This window comes from Coenobita brevimanus, chromosome 100 (assembly GCF_032717465.1).
Source record: "Coenobita brevimanus isolate Jiangsu-jjx chromosome 100, ASM3271746v2, whole genome shotgun sequence".
Taxonomy (NCBI): Eukaryota; Metazoa; Arthropoda; class Malacostraca; order Decapoda; family Coenobitidae; genus Coenobita; species Coenobita brevimanus.
In genome coordinates, this window is record NC_137053.1 from 20,139,955 (window position 1) to 20,165,045 (window position 25,091).

Consider the following 25,091-nt stretch of genomic DNA (forward strand, 5'->3'; position numbering starts at 1 on the left):
TCGTGACAGGATAGCTGTGCTTAATGAGTTGAGTGATGCAGAACTGGTAAAGAGATACTGCCTAGACCATGCAGGCATAATTTTTGTGGCAGATTTGGTGCGGGAGACCGTAACAACACCAACAGCGAGAAACAAAGCTCTCATGCCAGAAATGAAAGTTATTTTAAGGTTGTGTTACCTTGCAACTGGAAAAAATGCAACTGGCTAGTGGTGACGACCACTAGTGTTTTTCTTTTGTACTATTGGAGTTTCCCATGCTGCTGTTGGCAGTGGACTTGTTTGTTTACAGGATGGTGTGGTGAGGCAACATGTCCTCGTCCACAGTAAAACCAAGTGGTAAATAACTATTTCCTAAAACTTGACATTAATCAGTTGACTTTTCGCCAAAAACATTCAAGAAAAATATCATAGTAATTTTAGATTTTTTGTTACGTCTTTTCTCTGCTTTTTTTTTTTTTTTTTTTTTTAATTCAGTTTTCAAAACTCACAAGTGCTACATATTGCAAACCACTATCTCAGCAGCTTATGATTTCAACCTAACAAAGTCTCAACTTTGTTATGATGAACTGCTCCTTAAGTCTCACATTTCTAACTTTCACCTAACTAAGATGTAGCTGTTTTAAGTAGGGCCCCACTCCCTCCTTGTCCTCCATCACCTTCCCACCTTTCCATGCACCTGCATCTCTCCTCCCACCACCTCCTGTGTCCCTTTCCACCCACTCTTGCTCCTCCTTCCACCCTGCTAGTCTTGTGTCCTCCCCCAAACCCCACCCTATCCCTCCCTCCTTGTCCTTCACTACCCTCCCACCCCCTACAGATCCCCGAGAGGTATCAGGCCGCCAAGATGTTTCAGAACACACTGAAGTGCATTTCTTTCATGCGAAAAGTTGGTTATTTTTTCAACCCCGTACCTTTAGGCCTACTCCCCACAGCCTACTTTATCTCCTCACAGCCTAGTAATCTTTATCTCCCCACACCCCCATACACCTGACCTATTTTCATGGTTGGTGTGACAAAACACTTTGAAATGACCTATTTCAATAATAATAATGGGTAGTTATCAAAATTGTCACGTTTTAGATTGCTATCGAGGGGTAACTATTATAAACTTTTAAAAATTTGATGCACAATTGTGTGGTAACCATTAGGCCTATGGGGGGTGTGGACTGCATTGGCAGGTGTGTAAATTCTTCTTCTTTAGCCAGAACAAAGTTGCCAACCCCCCGCCCCCCAGAATCGCAGCTGCAGGGGGGTACTCGCCAGAAATAGTTGCAGTCTTAAGGGGTTAAACCTGCCTGCATTTTCTTGGGATACACATTATCTTCCCACACAGGCGTAGATAGGGCAATGAAAAATTCCTACTGTATTTACACATATTTACAATATAGTTGTCCACAAGGGTTAAATGCAGTAGCATTTAATCCATTAATAACAAGAATTATTAAACTAAACTAGAACACAATCTCTGCATTAGAAAAGCACTTGAATTAGTCATTAATGCTCTCTCTTTCCTTTGCTGTCAACTGGGACAATTATTTTAACCCCTTAACTGAGGGCACAAGGGATCATGCCGTGAGGCGTCACTTTTGTGATTCTGTGTTATTTTGCATTGCCCAGGCTTTCAAGTGGTGGCTTGTATCATCTATCAGTACTACCAGTGTCCAGCTATAGTCAGTGCTGCTAATGTCATCTATACTCCCATCCATTGTTGACAATTTTGCCATTTTTCCCATGTCCTTGACTCCCCTCCTTACCTCATCCCCATTACCCTCTCCTCCTGCCTGCCCAGCCGTGCTGCGCAAATCCTGGACGGATTTTTCCACTCATTTTATCCATTGAAATGTGCCCTATGCCCTATTCTTATACAATATAATATGTAAAAGAGAAAAGGTAATTGATCCTGCCATACATCTGGAATGGGCTAATTATCACCTGGCAATGCCCCACGTGCACTCGTTCGCTAATTTTCCCTGATTATTTCCCCTTGAAATATGCCATATGACCTGTTCTCGTAATAAAAATATATATTAGAAAGGAAGGGAGAAGCCTAAGTGATTTTTACATTCACCTGGAACAACGTAATTATTGTCTAGATTTCCTGGCAACCATTTCATAGCATATAAATTAGCAGTTGTCACCACACTGACATTTCCAACCCTTCCCTGCCCATATACGCCACATCATTCATTTTACTGTCATCTTTCAAGGTGAAACCATGTCTGATTCGTGCCCGTCCACTTCCGTCGCTTCTGAGCCCACAGCAAAAGGCCCTGTGACCTCTACCCCTACTAAATCTTGTGTGGGAAGGGGTAAAGGGCTAAGTGACTATGCCCTGGAACGTGAACTGGCTAATTTATCAATGATTATGATGGATAGTGACTACGATCTTTCTGGTGACTCATGGGATGAGGCACTGGAGGAAATGGTGACGGAAACCCCCACTAGGAGTGCATCTGTGTCCCAAGTTCTAAAACAGTGCAAGTGGAAATGTAGATAATGCGTAAATAATGTGTAAACAGCAAGTGAAAGCAATGAATGTAAATATAATTGTACAGTGGATAATAGTTTCATAAGTTTCTGCAAGTGACAGTGCATAACATAGTGTAAATAAAATAGAAATGTAAATAATGTAAATAAAAACAGAAAATGTAAATAGAAATGTAAATAATTAGTAATATAAGAATATGAGTATAAATACTTGGAGTCATGAGAGTGAAAGTGAAATCTTCACCCTCTACGCTAGTTTACTGAACGAGAAAGTGAATGCCAGGAGTGAAAATAAACTACTAGTACTACAGAAAACTTATGGATAAATATTGTATATATAAATAAGTGTATAAAGTACTAGGGATATAAAGTGTGAGTGTGTTTATGAAAAATAAATGACAGCTCTGCCTCAGAACACCAGCGGGGAATGAGCGCGGGTGGAAAGTTCGTACGCACTTGTAATTTACATTGCTTTCACATTTTTTTTTTTTTTGGAATATGGATTCCAAACTACTTAAAATTCATAGTGTTTGTTGTGATAATATCAGGCAGTGGTAACCATATTATGGGGTATCGAGAATTGTAAAAATAGAGACTTCATTACGCAACTTCAGAAGTCTCCACAAGTACTACGGTAGTCGACGAAGGCTCAACAAACATCCCAGGAGAAAGCTGAAGGTATGTGCCATAAGCATATACAATTTTAATATTCTAGGTCTAATAACTAATTTTTGGCAAATATTTTACAAGTCAGTTGAAGCGCGATTATCCTTGCGGGACGGGCACGGTGTGCTGCGGACATCGCCGCAGTGGAGAAAATATTTCCCATACTGAACTTGATTTCTTCTTTCTCAGTAATGTTTTATTTATGTGATTGCTTGTTAAATTATGTAATTATATCTAAATTTGGATGGTAAATAGTTTACAGCGTTATGTAGTGAAGGAAAACTGGCATGTTTTGATTTCTCCTAGTTGGTAACTGTTAGCTGTTGCCTCGTCGATTTTGTTCTAGAAGTTTCTTGAGTAATGCAAGCTTATTAGAATGGGGAAGAGACTATTTCAAGTTCAGTCGGTTTTCAGTTCAGTTTGAGTGTAGTGCAGTGTCAGGGAAGTTTGAATATTTTTGGTAATTGTGAAAATGCTGACGTGTTGCTGGCAAACAGTGAAGTGTTTACTGAAGTTTGTACATCATCGGTACTTGTAAAAATTGTGAAATGTCAAGCATTATGTGTGATTGCAGTTAGTAAAGTTTGTATTGCTCCGGTACTTGTGAAAACAGTGAAGTGAAGTTGGAAAGCATTAAGTGTTATTTGGAAAATAAAGATAGTGAACATTAAGAAGCCAGCGTTTATTTTTGCCTCAGCTGATCTTGTGTGCTGTACACCGAAAGGCTGGGCATAGGAAAAACAACTCACTGGGGAACGTTCTTTCTATACTGTTCTACTGCTGTTGATGCCTGTGGCAATGAGGGGGGGGGGGGACGTAGAAATATGTTGTTTGCATATTTCCTGTAACTCTACATTTACATAAAAACAAATAGCATATTCAGAAACTACGCACTGACATTGATAAGAAAGTGTAAAAATCAACATAAACAAATTTTTTTTTTAAGTTTGTTTCAGTGTTATATAATATATATATATATATATATATATATATATATATATATATATATATATATATATATATAATATATATATATATATATATATATATATATATATATATATATATATATTTTACTGTTAATCTTTATCATAGAATTCAATTGTGCAAAATTTGCCTTATTTTATATTGCCGTGCATCTGGATCATAAAACTATCAGTTGTGGCAGCCAAATATTACGGTACTTCTTTTACGAAAACGTTTTCATCAATGAATATATTTTTCCCAGCACCCAGAGTACATATGCTTTATCAGTATTTTAGATTTGTTTCAGGGAAACATGAATAATGTTAAATCACGTTATATAAGCAGGCTATTTATAAATCCTTCCCCCATTTGCTGCACTATGACCAAAGCGGTTTGATATAATTTACTGCAACTTTTGATATTTTTTTTCATGTAATTAATGAACATCTAATAATGACCACCTCATTAAAACTTATAAAATAAGTCTCATATGGCAGAAAGATAGAGTGATAGCTAAAGTGGTAGTAGAGAAACAATGAACTGTATATGTTTAGTGCTTATACACGGCATGATGCTATTAAGCTTACTAGTTTACAGCTACTGCTTTATTTATGAGAAGTCATGAAATTATTTGTTCATTTATGTTATAATTATGTGATATTTCATTATGTACGAGAATTATATGATGACCGCATGATAGAGGGGGGTTCACAACCACCTGCTGGAAAACGTGTTTTTGCTGGCTGGATAAAACTATTTTCACCCATACTCTATCATGTGGCCTTTGATGAGAACACCTGCCACTGGAAGTGTGGTTGAAGGCCCTTTAAAAAAAAATAATAGTACATCGTCCTTATACTAGCAACTCGCCTTTCGCCCAAAACTAGCCACAAAACATAAGGTTGTCACGTGCCCCAGCTGCGGTAATGGTATGGGAACGGAGGAGCACATCTTGGCTGTGTGTGCCTGCGTGTGCATGTGTTGGTTGCAGCCAATGAGAATGTAGCCGAGCCGCAAGCCTTGCTTACTGATTGGCTGCCTGTACATGGCAGTGTGTTTGATGGGACTTTTGTGCAGCCGTTCATCAGTCCCCACCATCGTGCTTTGCTCGCAGCAAGCAAAAATGAATTTTTGCTGTCTTACAGCCATCTTTTGCAACTCTTATGGAATTTCGTGTGTGATTAGTGGGGTAACAATGTCCCATTGTGCTTTTGTTCATGATCAGTGTGTTCCCAGGCACTCCGGAATTGGTGAAAACAGTGGTTTTGTCGTGATGTTCTATAGCAATAATAGTATGCAATGAATTGATTCTTCTGAGGAAAATAACTGCATTAGTGATGATGGTTTGACTATCCTGATTATAGCCTTAAGCCCCAGTCGCACTGCAGGTATGACTTGTTGCAAACCCGAAAATCGCGAAACTGGTCATCGAGTGTCCATCCAGCGTCCGTCCAGTGGGCGGCCGAATGGCAACCATGGCCAGGTACACACAGGTCAAGACACCGACGGGTGGCCGGCCGGTTGTTGGCAGGCCGCCAACAAATGGCGGCCGGTCCGCATCCTGTTGCAGTTTAGACCGCAACCACTAGACCGACACCAGCCGCGGATTGGCCGTCGGCTGGTCTTGGTCCAGCCCACCACCTGTCGCTCGACCAATCACCTGCTGGACGACGGCAGGACTTCAACCACCACCCCAGACAGATGGCTTGTGGACAGCGGCCGCCGCAGTCCAGTCGTTGCCTTGACAGAATGCAGACGGCCACCTCACAGAGCGGGCAGCAACTGGCCTCCGTCCGGATGGCAACCACCACTTAAAAATCAGATGTCACTGACCAGTTGCAGTCCGTAAGCCGGCCAGACGCAGTCCAGCTGCCCACCGGGCAGCTTCCGTGCCCCGACATCGGTGGTCGTGGGGAGGTTTTTCGTGCAGCACGAAAAACCTCGCGACGATTTTTTGGTTGCCATGGTGGCCTGCGGCTAGATCGAGACATATGGAGACCGGTCGTAAACCTCACCAAAACCACCCACGACTTGCAGGTCGCAGGTGGTTTGTGATAAGTCGTACCTGCAGTGTGAATGGGGCCTTAGTGATAATATACTGGAAGTGGTTCTAGTAACTGTGATAGTGTTCAAGGTGATGGAGATAGTAGTGTGAGTGTTGTAGGTGGTGGACTTGGTGATGTGGGTGATAGTGAAGCGGCTGCTGCTGCTGCTGGCTGTGATGTTGGTGGAAGTGATGATGGTGCAACAGGTTGTTGTCAAAACCATTTTCCTGCCAGCCACATAGAAAAAAAGGGTCGTGTTCATGTAAGGCAGCCAGAAACTGGAGGAAGATTGTGGCAAACAGAGGTGTAATATGGGGAAGGACTATGTTAGATATGACATGAAAAAAGTTGTGGAGGCATGCAAAGCTGGTCCCCCATGCCATGATGGCTGCTTTGAAAAGGTAGGCCGTAGGTAAAAATTGCTAGGTACCAGTTTCTGGGCAATTGGCAGTTGCAATGCCCAGAATGGCTGCCTTCTAAGCCTGATACGTGATGAGGCAGTCAAGAGGAAACATACACATGCGGAGGTGAGCCTCAGGCCAGTCCATATTGTGTATTATGTAAAAGTGGAGCAACAGGAGATCAAAGTGTGCCACTCTGCTTTCGCATTCATCCATGGTTTCGGCAAGAAGAAAATGGCCATTCTTCTGCAAAAGCTCCATGAGTCACCCAATGCGATCCCAGTGCCTGACAAACGTGGACACAATCCCTCTGCATGTGCCATCACTGGGTGTACCTTATGCTTCCACAGTTTTTTCATGTCATATCTAACGTATTCCTTCCCCAAATTCCACATCTCTTTGCCACAGTCTTCCTCCACTTTTATGGCTGCACAAGCACATCCAAGGTTTACCTGTCACTGTGGGCCACTACATCCGTGCCACAACCCCTCCTCGAAGTTACCTGGAGTCTTGCAACAGCATCACGGAGCCCTATGTCAACTACCTGACGTGGATTAAGCAGAATACGAATGATCAATACAAGATGTCAGAGCACTTTTATAGAGCAGTGTTTGCACGAGATTGCAACACTGTATTCCAGCCACCAAAGACAGATGTCTGTTCAACATGTGAGAAGGTTAACAAGATCAAGAACCGGAAGGATGCTTGATGTTGTTGACATTCGAGACTAGCTGGCTGTAAACAAGGTTGATGTTCAAGTGCTTCGAGACCTCCTGCATAGACAGTGACCTCCAACTACTCAGCCAGTATCAAGATAGTGGCCATAGACCTGCAACAAATGCTTCCTTGCCTGCGGCTGTGGGCTGGCGTGGCTTACTATAAGCAGAAGTTGTGGGCCTACAACTTCTGCCTATATGACATCAACAAGGAGGAGACCACTGTGTGTGGGAGAAAGTGACAGGAGGATGTGGCTTCAGATAGAGATCAGCCAGCAACACAGGGACTTCACCACTTTTCTTGTGTTCTGTGACAACTGTGGGGGCCAGAGCAAAAACATCACTATGGTTCATATGGCCTCACGGCAAGTGCACACCAGGCATTCTTTAGGGTTGAGCTCATCTTTGTGAAGTCTGGCCACTCGTTCCTGCCCTGTAACCGTATGTTTTGTCTGACTGAAAAGAAGGTCCGCTTTGCTTTGTATACCTCTAGCACCGAGGTGTACATAGTTGTCATAGTTTCCTCGATCAAAAGGCAGTTCCCTGTTGTGACCATGAAATGTGAAGACATTTTGGACAGGAAAGACCTGATGAACATCATGAAACATCAAGGAATTGGCTTCTCAAAGGCCTGCCAGCTGATAGCTGACATCACCTTTAAGAAGGGCTAGTACATCAAGAAGGGCTACAAAATTGAAGACACTCTAGCCAACATCACCAAGGTGTAAGTGATGATGGGAAGTGCATAGTATGCATAAGAGAGGTTTGACTTGTCCAGTGAGTCACTGATGCCTATGTTCACCACTGAGCGCCTTCTGACACCAAATGCAATGACCTCAGAAGTGTCCTCAGCTTTCTTGAGTCAGAGGCTGAAATATGGCTCAACAGTTTCCTTGGGCCATCAGGAGGAGCTAAGACAGACACAAGGGAGGGATAAACATGCTGGTGAGGAGTCAGATCAGAGCATGACCCTAACAACAACACTCTGGACTATGTGCCAGCTCTTTGCTGTGTTCAATGTTTGTTTGTTTGTCCTTGTATCACGCTCAAACCAATGGCCAGAGACCCCCAGATCTATCTGTATTCTGAATCAGGATGACTCAAGGATGGTTTTAGGGGGGACAAAATTCAGATCCGGGTCATTTGAGGTCACCAGAAATGTGTTTGGCTTTTTGGTCCGGGCAACGCCGGGTTTCCCTGCAGCTCAATTTTTGGCATGAACACTCACATGACCTCCAGTTTCTATACAGGCTATGTGAGGTTGACCTCCAAGGTCATTTGAGGTCACTGATTGGAGGTCATTTAAGGTCACCAGTAATACATGCTGAAACGAACGGACCCAGCAGCCTAGTTTTCGGCATGGAGACTCACATGGTCTCCAGTTCAGACATAGGCTATGTGAGGTTGACCTCCGAGGTCAATTGAGGTCACTGGTCAGAGGTAATTTGAGGTCATCAGGAAGGGTAAACAAGTGCACAAAAATTTTGTGTGTTAGGCTGCAAAGCTGGAATAGAAAGTTCCTGGACCTCTTATAATCCCTCTTCCAAAGCATAAAAGTGCGGCCACACTTGCTCGAAACATGTGATTGACGAGATGAAAGGAAACACCGGATTAGATCGAGTATGAATGTTGCATGGACCCCAAAGACTCGTGTCCTTGTGGAGATCACATGCTCGTGGGCAAATGTGTCTGGGCCTTAAGAGGTGCATGGTCTTTCAGAGGTAGAACGATAGATTGCACTAGAACAAATAGGATCAGAGTGTTTGCCTTTTGGCTGGACAACGCTGGGTGCCCCTGCTAGTATTCAGTATATGAGGGGTCGCAAGACATACGGTGTTCTCACGCCAGATCATAAAATGCCAGAAAACGGGTTCAGAGTTTAGCAATTTCCTCCTCACCTTAACTTTTTAAATTTTGATGGTAAAACATTAATTTTTTTCTCAAGGAAAGGTTTTTCAGTGTAGATTGTGATTTATTAAAATATTTTGGCCATATCTAGGAAATTAATATTAATAATACATTTTTAAATTTTTACTTGATTCTTTCAGAACATTCAACCCATCTTCTGGCAAAAGTTGACTGATTAACCCATGAACTGCTAACCACAGCTCAGGCGCTGCGAGTCACAGCTCAGGCTATGCTGGCTGTGCATCACCGCTAACAACTCCACCCCTACGCAAACTTACGCATGACACTACGCAAAGACGGAAAGGAGAGTTTTTTTTTTTTTTTTTCACCAGATGATGCCCTGGATGTTTATCTTCAAGTTTATAATAAACAAAAGAAATTTTTTTTTAACTACTCCCGGACGTAAACTTACACATGGCCCTACACAGAGATGGAGAGAGAGAGATTTTTTTTTCTTTCACCAGAAGATGCCCTGGATGTTTATTTTCAAGTTTATAATAAACGAAAACTTAAAAAAAAAAAAATCTTTTCTTCATTTTTTGCGCACAACGGGTGGGAAAAAAAAGAGTAATTGCGCAATTCACAGGTTAAGCAAAAAATAACGTTTCGAACGAAGATAAGTACCATTAAACAGTATGAATGTGCTATGGCTCCATATAAAATGAAATATGGGTAGGCCTAAAAAAAAGAAAAAAGGTACTATCAGTCCAACTCCCAACTTTCCCTGCCCTCTCCTCTCATGTCTGTGTGTTTGTATGTCTGTCTGCTGGGCTCCATATGTCTGGTTCTTCTTCTGTATGTCTGTATGTATGTACTGCACTTATTATCAGTGAAGGTAAATAATTGCAATAACAGAAAAGTAGTAAAAAGATAGTATTAATAGTATTATTGTTAATCAGAGTAATGATGGGGAAAAAAATTTGTAGTACACTCACCAAACCCTACTATTACAAATGAATTACTTCCCTTTCAAGTAAGAAGGAATGTTGCCTCTCTTTTATTATATTATTGATACTTTTATGGCAAATGCTCGGACAAAGTTGCATCCACATGCCACCTCTCCATGCCTTCCCTAGTGTTACATGGGCATCTGGCGTCGCTCATGACTGGACTGCCATATTGCAAAACTTTTGCCTATCGGAAGTCTTTTATTTCCTGAACTGCATCTCTTTGGAACTCACTTTCCCAGACTGGTTTCCCCAGAAACTTCACCTACAGCTGTTCAAGTCCAACTGTTACGTATTTTTTATGAATGGAGGACACCTATTATCTGGTGTATGGATTATTTTTTTATTCACTTATTCTTCATTCCTCTGTTCTGCTATTAAAAAAAAAAAAAAAAAAAAACTACTATCTGAAGGTCTCATCAGAGGTAATCCAAACACCGTTGTCCATTGTCAGGCCTCAGGCCACAGTCGTCAATGAAGAGGAGGGAGGATTGACACTTGTGGGGGCCAAAACAAAAACATCACTATGGTTCATATGGCACTACACCAAGTGCACGCCAGGCATCTGTTCAGGGTTGAGTTTATCTTTATGAAGTCTGGCCAGTCGTTCCTGCCCTGTGTCCGTATGTTATGACTGACTGAGAAGATGGTCAGCTCTGCTTTGTACATCTCTAACACCAAGGTTTTAATAGATGTTTTAGTTTCCTCCATCCAAAGGCAGTTCCCTGCTGTGGCCATGAAACGGGAAGACTTCTGAGACGGTAAAGCCCTGATGAACCACATCACAAAACGTCAGGCAACTGGCTCCCCACAGGCCTGTCAGCTGGTAACTGACACCACCTTTAAAGAGGGCTATTACATCAAGAATGACTACAAACTTGACGAAACTCTAGCCAACATCACCAGGGTGCCAGTAATGAAAGAAAGTGCAAAGTATGCACGGAAGAGGTTTGACTTGTCCAATAAGCCACTGATGCCTAAGTGCTGTACCTCACGGAGTGCCTTCTGACACCACAAAAGTGCAACGACCTCAGAAGTCTCCTCAGGTTTCTTGAGTCAAGCCCAAACATAGTTTAACAGTCTCCTTGGCCGTCAGGAGCTGAGATAGACACAAGGGAGGGATGAACATGCTGGTGAGGAGTCAGAGCCAGAGCATGACCCTGACAATGACACAAAGGGCTATGTGCCAGCTGTTTTTCACACTGGTGTCATCAGGCACTAGTGTCAAGCCTCCCTCCTCGCAACCTATGCCTCTTTCGTTGATGACTGGGTCCAGACAATGGAAAACGGCATTTGGATTACCTCTACTGAGACCTTCAGATACTAATCTCTGGTGTGTTTTTTTTAATAACAAACCAGCAGAAGGGAAAATAAATGAATAAAAAAATAATCCATACACCAGATTACAGGTATACTCCATTCATTAAAAAAAAAAAAAAATACTCTGTAACAGTTGGACTTGAACAGCCGTAAGTTCAAGTTGCTGGGGAAACCACTCTGGGGAAGGGTTCCAAAGGGATGCAGTTCAGGGAATAAAAGAATTCTGATAGGCAGAAGTTCTGCAATATGGTAGTATGACAGCCCAGTCATAAGTGATACCAGATGCAGGCGTAGCACTGGGGAAGGCATGGAAAGGTGGCACAATGAATGCAACTTCGTTTGAGCATTTGCCATAAAAGTACCTATAAAGTAATGCAAGGGAGGCAACATTCCTTCTTATTTGAAGAAGTAGTTCATTTGTAATAATTGGGTTTGGTAAGTGTACTACAGTATGATTTTTTCCCCATCATTACTCCGATTAACAATAATACTACCTTTCTACTACTTCTTTGCTATTTCCATATTTGCCTTCACTGAAAACAAGTGCAGTACAGACACAGAGACATAGAGAAGAAGAAACAGACATAGGAAGCCCGACAGACAGACGGACAACCACAAAGATTATAGCTTTTTTTTTTTTTTTTTAGCCCTACCTACTGCATTACCTTTTTGGGGGGCCATAGCACATTCATGTTGTCTAATCAGTGTTGTTTTTTGCTTAAGCAATCAACTTTTGCCAGAAAACGGGTTGAAAGTTTTGAAAAAAATAAATAAAAATTTAAAAAATATATTTCTGACAGTAATTTCCTAGATATGGCCAAAATATTTAAAAAATCAATCTACACTGAAAGACCTTTTGTAGTAAAAAAAGAGTGTTCTACCATCAAAATATAAAAAAAGTTAAGGTTGTGAGAAGATTGTTGAACTTGGAACCCGTTTTCTGATGTTGTATGATCTAGTGCGAGAACGCCTTATGCTTCGTAACCTCTTATTTACTGGATACTAGCAGAGCTACCAGGCTTTGCCAGGCCAAAAAGGCAAACACGCTAATCCAGTTTGTTCTAGTTCAATTTGTCTTTCTACCCCAGAAAGACCATGTACTTCTTATGCTTTTGAAGCGGGATTATAAGAGGTCCAGGAACTTTCAATTTCAGCTTTCGCAGACCAATGCGCAGTATTTGTGTGCATTGTTTACTGTTGCCACTGACCTCCAATGACCTCCAACTGGTGACCCCAAATGATCTTGGAAGTCAACCTCAAATGGCCTATGTCCTAACTGGAGATCATGTGAGTCTCCATGCCAAAAATTTGGCTGCTGGGTCCTGTCGTTTGAAAGTTTATTACCGGTGACCTCAAATGACCTTCAACTGGTGACCTCACATAGCCTATGTCCGAACTGGAGCTCATGTGAGTCTCCATGCCATAAATTGGGCTGCTCTTCCAGTTGTTCAAGCGTGTATTACCAATGACCTCAAATGACCTCGGAGGTCAACCTCACATAGCCTATGTCCGAAATGGTGGTCCTGAGAGTCTCCATGCCAAAGACTGGGCTGCAAATGTACCCGGCAACGGCTGGGCCCATTAGACGAACACTCTACAGGTGACCTCAAATGACCCTTATCTAAATTTTGACCCCCATAAAACTATCATTGAGTCACTCCGATTCAGAATATATATGGGTCTTGGGGTCTCTGGCTCTTGGTTTGGGCGTGATTGAAGGACAAACAAAACAAACAAACAATGCAGCTTATATATATATATATATATATATATATATATATATATATATATATATATGATTGTATACACAGTAATCTGCCCATTATCTGATGTAATACAGCTAAGGGCATGACCGGGAAGTGGGTTCGTCTAGATACTGGGCCCCTGCCTCCTGCACTGGTACTTATGGATTCTAACTCAGCCTAACTCAGAAAACCACCGAAATAACTCCCTACCGGACATGCATAGCACCTATTTAAGAACATGTTCACACAAATAAGGGACAGAAAGCATGGAATAAATGAAAAGGAATCAGAGAACGAGGATTTAGAGGTAAGTGAAATATTTAGCAGTGTACAGGGTACTTACAACATGTCCGTGGCATTTATGAAGATTAACTTGCCTCCTCTAAAGGTTCTGCCAGTGGTGAAAATGCTCTTGAAGCACGTACAGTAATCCACTGTTGTGCCGCACTTAATCCTTTTGCACTGAGTTATAACTCTAGGGTTGAGTGCAAGATGAGCCAGTGTCAAAAAATGAGATTTTGAGAAAAACGCATTTAAAAATTTGCAGATTTTACTAAAATTCAGCTAAGAATAGACATAAAAGTAATTTTTTTCATTGTTGTTTAAACTAAATAGCAATCACATAATGCCTTTTTCAGGGACTAAAAGCTGCATTGCATTGTGAAAAAAAAAATATATATGTAAAGAACATTTTCCTATGACATTGATAATTTTTCCTTATTCGGTAATATCTATCTATCTATCTATATACCTAGGCTGCTTCCCCCAAGGAAAGGGAGGTAGCCGAGACAGGACGACTCACTCTCCATTTACTCATCCATTCAAACACATTCATTCGCATCTTAGCCCCAAAGGGGAGAACGGACAGATCCTCACCGCACCACACCGCACAAGGGTCAACTGGGCAATGCAATCAGTGACATCCGCAGCAGGGCCCGACAGCAGAACTGGTTTACCCCTGCCACATCATAACAGACCCATCCCCTTACCCGCACCTGACCTGACTAGCTGATCAGACCAAATGCGGGAGAATATCCCCTCAGGGCTGCGTCATCACTTATTCATTCACAATTTCTCTCCATTTATTTCTGTCACGCACAGCCACTCTTCCTTGCTCAACAGACATCCCTCTCGCATCCAGCGCTCTCTTCACACTGTCCATCCATCCTATTCGTGGTCTTCCTCTCAGCCTTACACCTCTCACATCAGATCTAGTTATCTTTTTCACCAATCGCTCATTATCCATTCTCTCCATATGCCCAAACCATTGCAACACCCTCTGCTCAACTCTACCAGCCATCTCCCGAACAACTCCAGTTCTCCTTCGCACTTCATCATTTCGCACCCGATCCATACGCGTCACTCCACACATACTTCTCAGACATCTCATCTCCATTACATTCAAACTTTTCCTCTCTGCTACACCCATATTCCATGTTTCAGACCCATATAATGCAGTCGGTACCACAACACCCTCATACAGCCTTCTCTTTACATCCATTCTAAGCGAACGACATTTAAACACTTTTTTCATTCCTCCCAGCACCTTTCCTACTTCATTTATTCTAAACTTCACTTCTGCATCTATTCTTCCATCCACAGCAACATGTGACCCTAGATATTTAAAACAATCTACCTCCTCAAGCAACTCACCATTCAAAACTATATTCATCCCCCTACCATCTATCAACCTCGTACACTTCATCACTTTACTCTTATTCTCATTTACTTTCAATTTCCTCCTTTCACACACCCTTCCAAACTCCTCTACCAACTCTCTCAATCTCTCCTCTGAATCAGTCACCAGTGCAGTATCATCTGCAAACAGCAGCTGCTTCAGATTCCACTCTCCTCCATCAACATTTACCAGACTCAGACCACCTAAAACTCTTGCATTCACCTCCCTTACAACACCATCCATGTAAATATTAAACAACCAAGGCGACATCACACATCCCTGTCGCAGCCCCACTCTCACAGGAAACCAATCACTCACAGCATTTCCCACTCTTACACACGCTCTACTATTTACATAAAAACTTTTCACCCCTTTTAGTAACCTACCATCAAGTCCATACAATCTTAAAACAGTCCACAAAGCCTCCCTATCAATTCTATCATATGCTTTCTCTAAATCCATAAATGCCCAAAACACATCCTTGCCTTTCGCTAAATACTTTTCACACACTTGTCTCACAGCAAACACCTGATCAACGCATCCCCTCCCTCTCCTAAAGCCACACTGCTCATCACTAATTACTCCCTCTGTACCCTCTCTAACTCTCATAATTAACACTCTACCATACACCTTACCTACAACACTCAACAGACTTATACCCCTAAAGCTAGTACATTCATACTTATCACCCTTGCCTTTATACAACGGGACCACACAAGCACTTGCCCAGTCAATTGGCACCATACCTTTCTCAAAGCACACATTCAACAATCTTACTAACGAGTCAACAATAGTCACTCCACCACCCTTCAGGCATTCCACAGCACACCCATCCATACCTGCAGCTTTCCCTGCTTTCATCTCCTTTACTGCCTTCTCCACTTCCTCCTTCGTGATCAAAGAATCATTCAACTCTCCCAACACATTTATTCCTTGCACCCTTCCATCCGCCACAATCTCAGCCACCCTTTCCTCCTCTACATTTAACAATCTTTCAAAATACTCTGCCCATCTCTTCCTTACTGCATCCATCTCAATTAACATCCTTCCATCCTCTGCTTTTACTCGTTCTTCCTTCCCAGACTCTCCCTTTCGCACCCTTTTCACCTCCTTCCAAAACATTTTCTTATTCTGCTGAAAATTCTCTGTCAGCCGCCTACCCCACCTCTCATCTGCTGCCACTTTAGCATCACGCACAGCCCTTCTCGCTCTATTCCTCTTCTCCTTATACCTTTCATATGACATCTCATCCTTCCTCTGCAGCCACACTTCATATGCACTTCTCTTCTCAGCGACAGCCATACTTACTTCCTCGCACCACCATTCACTTCCTTTTCTTACACCACCACCCACACGTCTCACACCACACACCTCTTCTGCATGCCCCACCACAGCACTCTTAAACAACTGCCATTCCTCCTCCACGCTGCCATTTTCCCGATCTTTCACTGCGTTCCACTCATCTTTCAATTTCTCCTGATACTCTATCTTTTTCTCTCTTTTATCCAACTCACTCACTTTCAAAACCTCCCTGCCACACCTAACCCTCCTAACTCTCATCCATCTCTTACCTACTCTTAACTTTCCCTCCACCAGGTAGTGGTCAGACATACCTCCACCCTCCCCTCTCAGAACTCTCACATCCAACAATCTTCCTATTACATTCCTAGACACAACCACATAGTCCATCAAGGCTCTATCAACAACCCTTCCACCCTCCTGTCTCACCCATGTATACTTATAAATATCTTTCTTCTCAAACAGCGTATTCCCAATCACCATCTCTCGCTCAACACACATCGCTATCATTCATTCCCCATTTTCATTTCTTCCAGGCACACCATGCATACCAACTACGCCTTCAACTGCTACATTTCCCACTCTAGCATTCAGATCTCCCATCATTACCACATTCACATTCGCTTCAAAACTCTGCAGACACTCATCAACATCATTCCAGAAAGACTCCCTCTCTTGTTCATCCCTTTCACTACCAGGCCCATATGCACTCACAAACACCCACAACTCATGTTCAAATTTCGCTTTCACCCACATCAGTCTCGATGACACCTCCTTCCATTCAATCACACATTGCTGAACTTCCGGACTCACTAACAAGGCCACACCTTCTCTTGCCCTTCCTCTATCAACACCTGACAATCTTCCATTCACACTTCCAAACATAGATTCCCCCTTCCCTTTCATCTTCGTTTCACTCAAAGCTAACACATCCAACTTTCTTCTCACAAACATTCTCCCAATCTCCTCCCTTTTAGCCTCAATCGTACTACATCCACGCACATTCATAGACCCAATCTTCAGGGTACGGGGATAACTCCATCCCCCATCCCTTTCTCTGGCCTGTCTCTTTTTAGGAACTACAAAACAGAGGAGGGGGTCCCTAGTCCCCTCACCCCGCCCCTTTTAGTCGCCTTTTACGACACGCAGGGAATACGGTGGCAGTATTCTTCCTAACACAACCTGGCCGCAGAGTAGTAGTACCACCCCATAGTGCGGCCAGGTTGTGTCCCCCCCGCCTTATTGTAGTTAATATTTACGTTGTGTATAACAAAATGAAAATTATTTATATATTTTTTTCATAAAAATCAGTCCTGAATTGAAACATTAGCCAGATCTCCAAAAATTTTAAGACAATAGTTTATCAGTATTTAAAGAGTACCTTTGTGGTAGGTGGGGGCGCTCACCATCCACTCACTCGATGTAGTGCTGCTCTCGGGTGTCTGCCGTTTCCTCTCCTCTCTCCATTCCTTCCTTCCTCTTCTGTCTTTCTTTACTTCATTCTTTCCTCGTCCTTCTGCCTACGGGTGACTTTACATTCCCTCTTTTGTCTTTCTTTCATTCTTTCCTCTTCCTTCTGCCTATGGGTGACTCTACTCTGAGTGACAAGCCGAATGGTTTCCTGTACACCAGGAAACCATTTACTATGCTGGGTGGTAACCATATAACCAAATTTTGGCACCTGGTGGTTTAGTGGGTAATTACAGCACTCCAATCGGATTGAGCCGGTGAAGGTTTATATCCAAGGGGTGGTTGGGGTTATTGCTCATGTAATGCCACTCAGGGATGAGTGAGGCTGGTCACTCTCATCTTAAATGTCAGGGCCAAATTGCCTAGCCCCAGGCTTCTACGCTTCTCATGGGGCAACGTAGAATTGGATGATGGATAAAGACTACCTGTAATGAGAAATTACACTCTGGTGTCATCATCTAAATAATCATCATCTACACATCTGCTGCCTGTAAGCTTCTGTAGAAATGTCTACTTCCAGGAGAAATAAGAAAAAGGAGATCAGTCAAGTCCTTCAGCTTTTTAGGTGCATGTTTCTGTGGTCTGTCTTCTAGTTGTTTTATAGCTTCCTCCCTAAGACTCTGGCGACATTGGCCTTTGTAGCACTGAAAGACCTATATTTTACAAGCTCCCTGGTACCCTTATCTCCATATGAGCATTTTTTGAAATTGACCCTTTTTGCACTCAGTCCTATAAATGTTTAACACTGTACATTCTGTTCTTACTTGCGCCATGCCAGTTTCAACTGCCAGTTTACACTCTGCATTTAATCCTTTGCACTCTCGTCGAATTTCTTGACACTGCACACCACTGTAAATTCCCATGTGGTCTAGTGGTGGGGTATTGCAGTTCTTTCACTTTTTTTTTTTTTCACAAAAATGAGCACGTGCAGCATCCACTGCAGTGAGCATCTAGCCTGGATGGTCGTTAGGCAGTAACTTGGGGGACCTGGGAGGGGAGGAAGAAAGGGACCGTGTAAACACAGCTGTTCGGTGCCGCGCGCCAAGTTCAAATTATGGCTGAAAAAATTGATTTTTAAAAAATATTTTTTGGCCATTTTTGGGTTCCGAAGGCCCAGGCCCAAAATGTCCGGTTAGTGGGGTGTTCAGATAGTGGATGTCTGGATAGTGGGCAGATGATTGTGTGTGTGTGAGTATATATATATATATATATATATATATATATATATACTGACTAACCTGCAGACAATATTCATATAATATTCCTTTCCTGGTGCGGCATCAGATACGTCCACTGTGTCATACTCACCTGTAAAAGGAAAAGAAGTCATTAGGCTAACTGAGGGATGATGTAAAATGGTTTAATATGATAGATACTTTTTTTCTTACTGTTTGCATATCTTCTTACCTTTTGTTTTCTCCTTGTTTTTCTATGCATATGTTTGAGTGTCCCACACTTCTACTAATGTTTTGTCTCTTTGTCTCACTAATTCTGCTAATATGCTTTTCATTTTTTCATCCAAGGTGAAACTCTTCATTATGAGAGGCAATTTTTAAATTGTCCGATGGTAGCTTAAATAAAATATACACAAACGCCATCGTATTTGATGGGAAATTGAGATTGTTACTAAACCTTTCACTGTGATTTGTTTCCCTACAGTGATTTAAATTTTTTTTGCAGCAGCAAAAATAGTATATAAACAGTGATACATAAGAAGCTATGTATGAAGTAAGACTGAAGTGCCAATCTCTTCACAGTGATGCTCATTTCATGTTACTATTGAAAGGAAAACATTAATAATGCTGAGAGTACCTTAGTGGATCAAACTTTGGGCATATTGCTTGAAATATAATTAGCAAATAAAAATCAGTTATTCTTATTACATAGACCAATCATATTTGACTCTCAGTTTTCAATAATTAATATAACGTTGGGTCTGGTTAGTACTTGGATGAGTGACCGCCTGGGAACACCAGATGCTGTTGGCATCCCTACGTGTCAAGTGGGTTTGGTGGAGGATTAGTGCCCCTCCCTGTAAAACAATTAACTCTAAGCCCTTGACCACCCCGTTTGGGATAAATGGCGTCTGGCAATGGATGGATGGATGGATTATTTTTATTTTGGTATCTGCCTATTGTAGAATTTGAATTGCTACTCTCAGTGAGAATTACATACCTGTAACATCATATATTTTTTTTAAATAACAAAACAGAGAAAGGGAAAACAAATGAATAAAATGAATAATCCATACACCAGACTACTGGTGTCCTCCATTCATGAAAAGTCTGTAACAGTTGGACTTGAACAGCAGTAGGTTGAAGTCTGGGGGTAAACAACTCTGGGAAACCGAGTTCCGAAGAGATGCAGTGATGGAGAATAAAAGATTTCTGATAGGCAGAAGTTCTGCAATACTGCAATATGACATTCCATTCATGAGCATTACCAGATGCCCGTGTAGCACAGGGGAAGGCATAGAGGGATGGGATAATGGATGCAAACGCATCTGAGCATTTGCCTTAAAAGTATCTGTAAAAGAATGCAAGGGAGGCAACATGTTGGGGAGGTAGTTTATTTGTAAAAGCGGGGTTATCAGAGTTCTATCAGCTTTGTTCTGAATTTTACCTAGTTGTTATGGTGCAACCTCTCCACATCCATTCCACGAGGGTGAGCAATATTCCAGCTGAGGGCACACATGACTCCAGTTGCTAATTGCTTGTCAGTGAAGATGCTACAACTCCGTACAACAGTCCAAGTTTCTTTGAGGCAGTTTTAGCAAGTGATCTGACATGAGATGTCCAGCTGAAGGCATTGCTAAGTGAAACACCAATCATTTCAATACTTTTGGAGATAGGAATATTAGTAGTGTTGAAGGTAATATAGGAATCTGGCAATATCTGCCTATTAGTAAATTGTAAATATATGGTTTTACTAGCCTTAAACGAGACAAGGCTATTTTGTCCCCATTCAGTGATCCTAGTTAAGTCTCGCTTTATGGAGAATGCTGTACTGAGTTGTGTGTTAGAGATATTAAACTTTGTGCATGGGCGTTTAAGTGTGAATGAACTGTGAATTTTTGAGTCATCTGTATATGAACGGATGGGAGTAAAGGTAACAGATAAGAGATCATTACTATGATTTAGGAATAGGGTTGGAGCCAGAACTGATCCTTGCGGCACACCAGCGTTGAGTGGAAACTGGAATATACGTTATCTTCTTTTACTCTTATCTTTCTGTCACTGAGATATGAGAAAATCAGAGAATCAAAAGACATTAGTCAATAGCAAGGGAGTTTGGATAGCAGGAAACGGTGTCACACTCTGGTAAAAAGGTTTAGGAATATCAAGAGCTACTGCATGAGTTTCCCAATGTTGGTCAGTTGAATAGAGTACCTCATTCTTTGTTAACACAGTAGATATGGTGAGTTTAATGAAGTATTATAATTCCCAAGTAACCAAGAGAAATAGATGATCCGGTTATATTACTTTCACTGAAGCAGTTCAATGGATTTAGAGCCATATAATGCACTGAGAGAACATACAGGTTAAGATAACTTCCAAATAATAATGTTTCAATGATTTCCATGCCAGGCCAACCATCCACAGTGCTTTGCCACGAGAACTTTAGGAAAATGAGTAAGGTAAAGTGAGTTAACTGTTTCGTCCTCACCTAATCAGGACGGTGGTGTAGAAACATGATCAGCATATTGACAGTGAAACTGGCCCAAGTACTGCGGGAAAAAAAGAAAAAAAAAAAAACTACTTTTGCTTCATCGCATGCTGAATTCACAACTGATGCCAAAACAAAGGTCGATATGTTGGTCTGAAGTAATTATAACTGCACTTCCAAGAAATTGTCTGTAATGCAATGATTCTGCCACTTATTGCTGCAGCTGCAACAAACGATCCTGAACTCGCTTAAACAGAGACAGATGGATGCGTGATTGAGAGCAGGGTTGTTGTTGCCCTGGGTTACCAACTGATCATACATCACGGCATCAGAAACTGGTAGTGTTAATCTTAGGGTCCAGACTAGCCTCCGGACATGTGATCGTCAAGAGGAAACCAGGCTCAGGGGTCGTCCAAAGTTCAGACTCAAATATTGAAGTAGCTCGAACCCGGTGCTTCGTTTTGTATTTTCGATCACATGTTCAGGGGCAAGTTTGTCGGGACCCTTACGCGAACCAGTATTTCAATTACATAGCCGCATTTTCGCGGGCCACTCTGGACCGGTTTAGACCGGTCTGGACTCATAAATGATCGCGAGAATGGGCTAATGTTGGTCCGATCCTGTCTGAGCCTGCTATTGGCTGCATGAGTGACTGGGCGTGGCGTAGAAGAATGTAAACAAATGTCGGGGAATGGCGCTGATTACACAAATTTCATGCTTCCCCTCGATTTTTATCTCGGTCATTAATGCTTTAATAATCTTATTTCGTGCGATCTGTAGTAATACAAAGCCTCTACTTCGTGGTAAGATTTATTTGGTTCCCTTCTTGGATTGATCACGGGCTCTGCTAGCGTTAAAAATGTAATTTAAAACAAACCTTATTACCAATTCCGCCATTGTTAACCATCGGTGTTTACACCCTGCCACGGACGCTCCTCGCCTCCTTCTTGGCTATTGCTGACGCGCATACGTTTGTGCGCAGACCGGTCTCGCCTAGGCTAGCTTGTGGGGCAGGACTGCTTTGGACCTGTCTGTACCGGTCTAATTGTCTCGCCAGAACAGCAATAAGACCGGTCTAAACCGGTCGATATCGGTCTAAAAGCCTCGCGAAAACGCGGCTATAAAGAAGAGTTACATGCATTTTGGACTACTTGTTAACATTTATAACTTCTAAAACTCGATTAATATATATTTTTCATGACCGTTAATTGGCATCCTAGGTGGCTCAAGACATGCCTTTATATTACAACACCATAGGGATTACCATACTTTTGTGGGAACTCCTTTGGTTGTGTGAACCGTAAGAGAATATAGTCTTTTAGTTAAAGTTTAGTAATATACTTCATTTAATTTGCAGTTGATTCCTTAAGATCCCAATACATTCATGAAAGATTAAATTTTGCAGTATATTTTTACTATTTAAGTGATACGTAAACTGTAGTCTTTCCTTTCAAGTTGTAACATTTCGTATAATTTGAAATCGAGTCCTTATGATCCAAGTACATTCAGGGAAGATTAAATCTTATAGTATACCTACATACATACACACACACAATATACTATATATATATATATATATATATATATATATATATATATATATATATATATATATATATATATATATATATATATATATATATATGACATCACACAATACTTCACTTCCATTTTAAAAGTAAGAAGCTGAAACATTTCATATTCATACACTGTTGATGCTACACCATCTTAATATATCATTCATAAAGTCTTATTATAAGTACCAAGTGTCTCCAGCTCTGACAATATAGTGCTGCATTATCAAGGAGTGCTGAAGTACATCGTTGTTGGTATGTACCCGCCCTATATCCTCGTACGAAAGCGTGTTTCAGGATTATGTCTCGTTCCCTTGTTTTCGCTTCTTGATCTCTCTTCCTTCCACTTCCATCGTCATTCACTCGTTTTCAGTGCAATAGCTTCTTCCATCACATGATTTCACTCGCCGTTTCTGTGTTGCCTTTGTATTGTTTGTACCTTTCCAGATTATTCCATTCATATTCATTCTCTCTCTCTCTCTCTCTCTCTCTCTCTCTCTCTCTCTCTCTCTCTCTCTCTCTCTCAAGAGCCCTTCTTGTTCTCACCGTTATCAGCAAAGTTAGCCCTTATGTCACGTATGTAAGGGCTATCATTTTCTAGTTCACACGCGCAAGAGAGAGAGAAAGAGAGAGAGACAAAAAGAGAGAGAGAGAGAGAGAGAGAGAGAGAGAGAGAGAGAGAGAGATAGTGTTATATTAAAGACTTAAACGAGCAAAATTTAAGTGAAAGAGTACAAGCAGTGCCATGGAAAAGGAAGGCAAAATAAAAGTAAGATGAGGTACGAATGCATGACCTAAGTTATAAACTGTCTTTAATCTGAGGTCATTCGAATGATTTTTATCTGTTCAGGTTAGATGGCAGTTGTTAAACTGAAGAAATACTTAATAGCTACCATTCATCGTCACAAGACGGGCCTTTCCCATTTTCAACAAAGATGTTTGAAAGTCTATCCATCTATCTATTGCCAGACGCCTCAATCCCGTTCGGGGTGGCCACAAACAAATCGCCTCCACGTCTCCCTGTCCCCCGCCATTTCACTCCCCCGCTCCCAACTCACACCCCCCTCTCATATACCTCTCCACCCCATCCCTCCATCTCATCCTCAGTCTCCCCCTCCCTCTTCCCCCCTCCACCTCACTCACATACACTCTCTTCGTCAGTCTTTCCTTTATATTCTCATTTGTCAGTCTATCTCTGCATGTGACTCCACAGGCTCCTCTTAAATAACTCATTTCCACTGCTCTCACTCTTGACTTTTGTCCTTCCAGCAACGTCCAAGCTTCGCTTCCATACATTAGAGTTGGTATTACAATACTGTCATGTAGTAACTTTTTCACTTCCATGCTCACTTCCCTGCTTCTTATCACTGCTTTCAAGGAACCAGCAACCTTTCTTCCCTGCTGTACCCTTTCAAGCACTTCACCTTCCAAACCTCCATCCTTACTCATCACACTACCCAAGTATTTAAACGTACTCACATTTTCCAATTCCTCACCATCCAACCTCGCTATACATTCACTGACTTCACCTTTCTCAAAGACCATCACTTTACTCTTCCCTACATTCACCTTTAATTTCCGTTTCTTACACACTCCCCAAAACTCATCCACCAAGCCTTGCAGCTCTCCTTCGTCTTCACTCAACAACACAGTATCATATGCAAACAACAGTATAAGGAGTTTCCAAACACTACCCTCTCTCACCAGGGCCACTCCAACATCCACTACCCTACTTTGTACCTCTTTCATTACCCCATCCATGTACAGATTGAACAACCATGGAGACATGACATATCCCTGTTTCAATCCAACCTTCAAAGAGAAAAATTCACTCAGTTCACCATCCACACGCACTGCAGCCTTAGCACTATCATACATACTCTTCACAGCATTCAACAACTTCCCATCTACTCCATATATTCTTAATACTTTCCACAATCCTTGTCTATCCACCCTGTCATATGCTTTCTCCAAATCCATGAAAGCCGCATACAACTTCTTTCCCTTCTCTAGAAACTTTTCCACTAAAGATCTAAGAATGAATATCTGATCTACACAACCTCTTCTCTTCCTAAAGCCTCCCTGTTCTTCTCCAACTAATTTCTCTGTTCTTTCTCTAACTCTGTCAATAAGTATCCTACCATACACTTTTCCTGTTATACTAAGAAGACAGATGCCCCTATGATTACCACACACTTCTTTT